Below are 6,064 nucleotides of genomic sequence, written 5' to 3' on the forward strand. Positions count from 1 at the left end.
GAAGGAGGACTGAGCAACCTATTTCCATGGTGATACTGCCTTGGAAACCCAAGGAGGGGTTGCTATGAGTCAGAACCAACTTGATGGCACTGAGTTTGTTTTTTGTTTTTGGTTTGAGTACCACTAAAATGGTACTTCGTGGATGTCATTTTGTGTCTGGTTTGTCTTGTCCTTTCCTGTGATCCACTGCTTACTGTTCTTAGCAAGAAAAGCCCTAAAATGCTTTAAAGCACCTATAGCTACTCTTGGAAGGTTGCCAAGTTTACCAGCCTCACAACTCAGAGAAAGTACTGGTCTTCCTGGTTTCTTATTGACTCATACTCAAGACACCTACAATTCACGAAGAATAGATTGGCTTCTTATTTTAAATGAATGCAATGCAAATACTGTTTTCAATTCGTAGTTTAGTTTATATTGTCCTACAGAAAGGGGGCAAGTTATCTAGGTGCGTAACTGATTATGATATTGTGGAAATTTTACTTTTATACTAGTAATACAAGTACTAGTCATTTTGAAACTGAAATCCTGACAGATGTTTGTAATAAAAAACAAAATGAGCTAGGAAGGGAGTATGTGGCTTTTCTAATAAGTACACCATATGTTACACTACAAAACTAGCTTTGGTTTGAGCTAACATCCTGTGCTTTGTAATAGCGAAGTAGGGCTTGTGTTGAGCCTCAAAGAAATTGTTTTCGACTAAAATGTGTAATTACCTCAAATTCCAGTTACTGATAGTTATAGACATGCACAGTGATTTCATCTCATCCTTTATTAAGCAAGTAAACTTTAACATATGCAAAAGAGACTACTGGCAAGCTAAGCCGTGTTACTAGGATTTGGTTTTTTGTGTTACACTGGATATTTCATTCAAACGGGAACACACACCTATTCTGATAGGTTACTGGTATCGTTGAGTCAATTTCAACTCATGGTGACCCCATGTGTGCACAGTAGAACTGTGATCCAAGGGGTTGTCAAGGCTGTGACCTATCAGATGTCTCCTGAGACATCTCTGGGTGGGTTTGAACCATCAATATCTCGGCTAGCAGTTGAATGCTTAACTGCTGCACCACCCAGGCATACCTATTCCTGAAGGCTTATTATTGCTTTATTAATAATTCTATCAGTCTTTGATTTGGCAATATCTCAAGGTACATAGAGAGGTATCTATTATTTGTCAAGTCCCAATGCTGTCCAAGGACCACTGATAATTTTTTTCTTAAAAATATTTCAGCTTTCTTTGGGAATGCCTTTCTTGGCTAGTCCTGTTTGAAAAGCTTAATCAAGCCATGAAGCTTGAGTCAGCCGTTACCGAGGTCAGACTAGTGGTTCGCTTCGGGAGGTTTTGTCATCGTGCATCCACAGAGAGAGCAAACTGCTTGTGGAGACACTGCAATTCGGCCTTTTATTGTCATCATTCCTCAGTAATCGTGGGGAGCAATCTTTCAGGACAGCTTTGTGTAAGACAGACAGATTTGAGAAATTGTTATTACCTGTCAAGTGATTCCATATGTTTACATTCTCTGGACCTTCGTGGCTTTCCTGATGGGAAACTCAGAAGGCACCACTCAAGATGACACTGGGAAGTGAACAGGCACAACAGGCAGGCAGTGAACCTAAAAGTGCTTTAGAGGTACGGATAAATTTCCTCTTTCAAACTGCTGCCTTACCATTTTCAAAGCTCAAAACAAAACAAAAAAAACCCAAATGTCTACAGTATTTATGAACAAATGGCTTTCATGACATTTGTTAGAAAGAAACTAAATCTGATTTACTATGTCTTCATTTACATCCCCCACACTCTCAGTATCTTACCAAGTTTAAAGTCTCAGCAAAAATTCTGTAATTTTTGACCTTTCCGTCTCATGTTTATTTCTATCTAAAAAAATTTCCATCAAAGGAAACCTTTTTCCTTTCAAAGTATTTAAGAGTTTTCTCATCTTCTCTTGCTAAAGTTTTCTTCTACTATTAAAGACTTGTGTTTCTACAGATGAGACTACTTACTATTCTTCCAACCTTTTCCCATTTACGATTTAATTTTCAAACTTCCAAATTAAGGAAAGCTACATTGACAGCTGCTAATTAAGAAGTCATACTTCTATAATTATCAAAAATAAATTGCCTTGATCTGTCAGTGTTCTTTCTAAAAGTCAGCTTTATTAGCTATTGGGAAGAATTGTTTATTAAAGCACTTCTTACTCTGCTTCTCAAAATACAAAGAGCAAACATAAACTATTTGGTACAGAGTCAAAGACACATTTTCCTGTTCCCATAGAACCATGAAAGGTAGATTTCAAAGATAATGGCTGTTATAGAAACCGACTTTGAAACTGTCTGTTAAAACAAAACAAGGGCTCAAAGACAGACAAATTTTCTATTTCAGCAGATCCTCATGTAGAATTTGGCCTTGAAGCTTACCTCAGTAAAAAGCACTTGGTTTACCTGAAGAGTATTTTACTATGAGTGGCTAGAATCAAAATGGAGAAAATAGCTTGAGAAAGTAAGTTGTATTAAAAACCTCATACCTTAGATATGACTATTGTTGTTGCTGTTGTTGTTATCTGCCGTTGAGTCGGCCCCAACTCATAGCGACCCCTCCTTGGGTTTCCGAGGCAGTAGCACTACGGAAGTAGATTGCCCCATCTTCCTTCCGAGATGTGCCTGGTGGGTTTGAACCACCAGCCTTCTGGTTAGCAGTCAAGTGCCTTAACCACTATGCTACCAGAGCTCCCAAATATGACTATAAGAATAAATTATTTATTCTATGTATTTTTTTCTCAGAAAAATGTTTATTTTTTGCCCCCAAATTAAATGTAAGATACACACAGTAACTAGTTTAGAACTACATTTCATGCTCTCTAACATAACTCTGCCTCATAAGAGAAAAAAGAGAAGAGCTGGGTGTGTGTGTGTTTATTTACTTAGTCACTTTATAAAATCTAGAGAGCAGTCTCCAAATGGTTTACATTAGAGTCTGCTCCTTGAACCTACAGGTAAGAAAAGCAAACGAGAGAAAAAAAAAAAACCAGATTATCTAGCAAAGTCATCATGCTAAGTAAGTTTGGTTAAAAACTAATCAAGAAAACTGGTTACTTGTTTATTTTGTTCCAACAATAACAAAAATCAAAATTCTTCATCATTTAATTTTAGACATTAAATTGCAGTTGGAACCAGTATCATACATACACCATTTTGAAAAACTCAGTATGCCTACTCAATTTCCTTAACAAGCCAACAAAGGACTTAATGTTCTTATGTAATACAGAATCTTGCTTTATTTGCATGGGAAAAAAAAAAAAAAGACAAATTCCTCTCCCCACCAAGGTGTCACAAGAAATAAAGATAATAAAACGGAAAAAAAATGCAGTTCTTAAAGTCATCTAGTGCTTTTCTCATAATTCCAAAGAGTAAACAATCCCAAAGTATTCTCTGGTTTTGAAATCTCTATATACAATACAGATGTGCAAGGAAGTTTGTGTATTTCTCATCTTGTTCACAAGTTTAAAGTTCCAAAAACAAGTCTTTCCTCCAGGGAAAACTTATAAGATCAGTTATTGAATTTAATTATGTAATTCCACTTCAACTACTCTAAAATAAATGTGCTTTAGTCTGAAAAAAATCCTCAAGAAATAGAATTACTCTTGTTTTTAAAGTACCATATGCTGTTGTTAGGTGCTGTTGAGTCGACCGCGACTCATAGCAACCCTATGTGCAAAAGAATGAAACAATGCCTGGTCCTGCACCAGCTTTATAATCCTTGCTATGCCTAAGGCCATTGCTGCAGCCACTGTCTTAATCCATCTCCTTAGAGCCTTCCCCTTTTTCGCTGACTCTCCACTTTACCAAGCATGATATCCTTCTCCAGGGAATGCAGCTATTCTGAAGTTTAGAAACACCACTTCTCCTTTATATTAGTGGGTCTTCCCTAGTTATCGTCCCTGTAATAGTCTGAAACAACATATTGCTTATTATACATATCTTAATAGGTAAACATATGAAGACTACTCAGAAAGTCTATTTAACAATAAAATATCTTAGCCCTTTTGTATATCAAGCCAGAATCTGAAAGGTAAAAGAATGTACATTACTTTCAAATATACAAACTATGTCCTAAGGTATAAAAAATAAAATGTCCTTTAGTTTAAGTCGGAGCTGTGTCCATGATGCTGTCCATGGAAATTTGCACTAGGAGACTGGTCCTCCACGCTGAGGGTCACTCCCGCCTGTTTCTACAACAAAGCAACAAAACCCACTGCATATCAATCAGTCAGCATATTGTGAACTTCAATTACACAATTATTCATTTGCAGATTATAATTCAAAAAACAAATTACAGAAAAAAATTAAATAAAATTTACATGATAAAATAACAACCTATTCCAGAGAGATAGTCACCAAGAAAAATTACATAAACATCTTCTTCACATATACTGTTTGTTTATTAACCATTACAAGTGAACAAAAATAGAAGAGTACATACATAAAAGGAAGCATATATATTAGAATGCAAACTGAAAGTATGAGACATTTTCTGTTGTTGTTGTTAAGTGCCGTCGAGTCATTTCCGACTCATAGCGACATTTTCTAGCATTACATTTATCTGATCAGCATGGTCCTACTTAAAAAGATGCAGTCTGACTTAAGGTATTGGAGTATGTTTTCAAAAGCTAAACAAGTTATCCTCAACAAAATATTAAAAACCATATCCAATAGCATATTGAAAGGAGTATATAACATAAAGTAAGATTTATTAAAATAAGGAATGCAAGAGTGGTTCAACATAAAAAATTCAATCAATGTAATATAATACATTAATAGAAGAAGAAAACAAAAAAATCACAGAATGCAGAAAAAAGCATTTGGCAAAATCCAATACCCTTTCATGATAAAACACTCAACAAACTAAGAATAAAGGGAAACTGCTTAATATATTAAGGGGCATTTATAAAACTCAACAGCTGACATTATACTTAACGGTGAAAGACTGAAAGGTATCCTCCTATAATCAGGAACAAGATAAGGATGCCTGCTTTCATCACTGCTATTCAACACTGACTAGAAGTTCCAGCCAGAGTAATCAGGCAAAAAAGAGATATAAGAGATCAAAATTGCAAATGAAGAAAGAAAACTCTCACTCTTTGTAGATGAAATGATCCTATATATAGGAGACCCAAAGAATCCACACAAAAATACTATGGTGGTTGTTACGTGCCGTCGAGTCGGACCTGTCTCATAGTGACCCTTCTCCTTGGGTTTCCGAGGTGGTGGTGGTGGTGGTTGTTATGTGCCGTTGATTCGGCCCTGGCTCATAGCGACTCCTCCTTGGGTTTCTGAGGCGGTATCACTATGAAGTAGGCTGCCTAACCTTCCTTCTGAGGAGTGGCTGGTGGGTTTGAACCGCCAGTGTTCTGGTTAGCATTCAAGTGCCTTAGGCACTACGCTACCATGAATTCAACAAAGTTGTTGGATATAAGAGCAACATACAAAAATGAATTATATTTCTATATACCAGCAATGAACAATCTGAAAATGAGATTAAGAAAACAATTCCATCTACAGTAGCATCTAAACAAATAAGAAATCTAGGGACAAATTTAACCAGAGAGGTGAAAGACTTAGACACTGAAAACTATAAACTATTGCTGAAAGAACTATAAAAAGATCAATGACTGGGAAGACATCTCATGTTCATGGATTGGAAGACTTAGTATTATTAAGATGTTCAGTACTACCAAAGCAATCTGCAGATTCAGTGCTACCTCCCATCAAAACTTCAACAACCTTTTTTTTTTTTTGCAAAAATAGAAAAGCTGATTCTCAAATAATTACAGAATTTCAAGGAGCCCTGAATAGCCAAGATGATATCGAAAAAGAAAAACAAATCTGGGTGACTCATATTTTCTTATTTCAAAATGTTCTGCAAAGCTACAGTAGTCAAGATAGGGTGGTACTGGCATAAAGATATTCATCTGGATCAACAGAACAGAAACGAGAGTCCAGAACCCACATGTCTAGGCCAACTGGTTTTCAGCAAAATGCCAAGACCATTCAATGGGAGAATAAA

At 36.2% G+C, this 6,064-nt stretch overlaps 1 non-coding gene across 1 annotated transcript; it reads right to left on the reverse strand.

The window, feature by feature from the left end:
• Positions 1–1,310: 1,310 nt before the first annotated feature.
• On the reverse strand, positions 1,311–1,426 carry LOC122152159. The gene has a single exon (XR_006164422.1). It is a non-coding gene; the product is annotated as a small nucleolar RNA SNORD89 (small nucleolar RNA).
• Between the last annotated feature and the right edge of the window lie 4,638 nt (positions 1,427–6,064).

The sequence above is a fragment of the Orycteropus afer genome, unplaced genomic scaffold, assembly GCF_000298275.1.
Source record: "Orycteropus afer afer isolate SDZICR_OR568_19922 unplaced genomic scaffold, OryAfe1.0 scaffold00017, whole genome shotgun sequence".
NCBI classification, from domain to species: Eukaryota; Metazoa; Chordata; class Mammalia; order Tubulidentata; family Orycteropodidae; genus Orycteropus; species Orycteropus afer.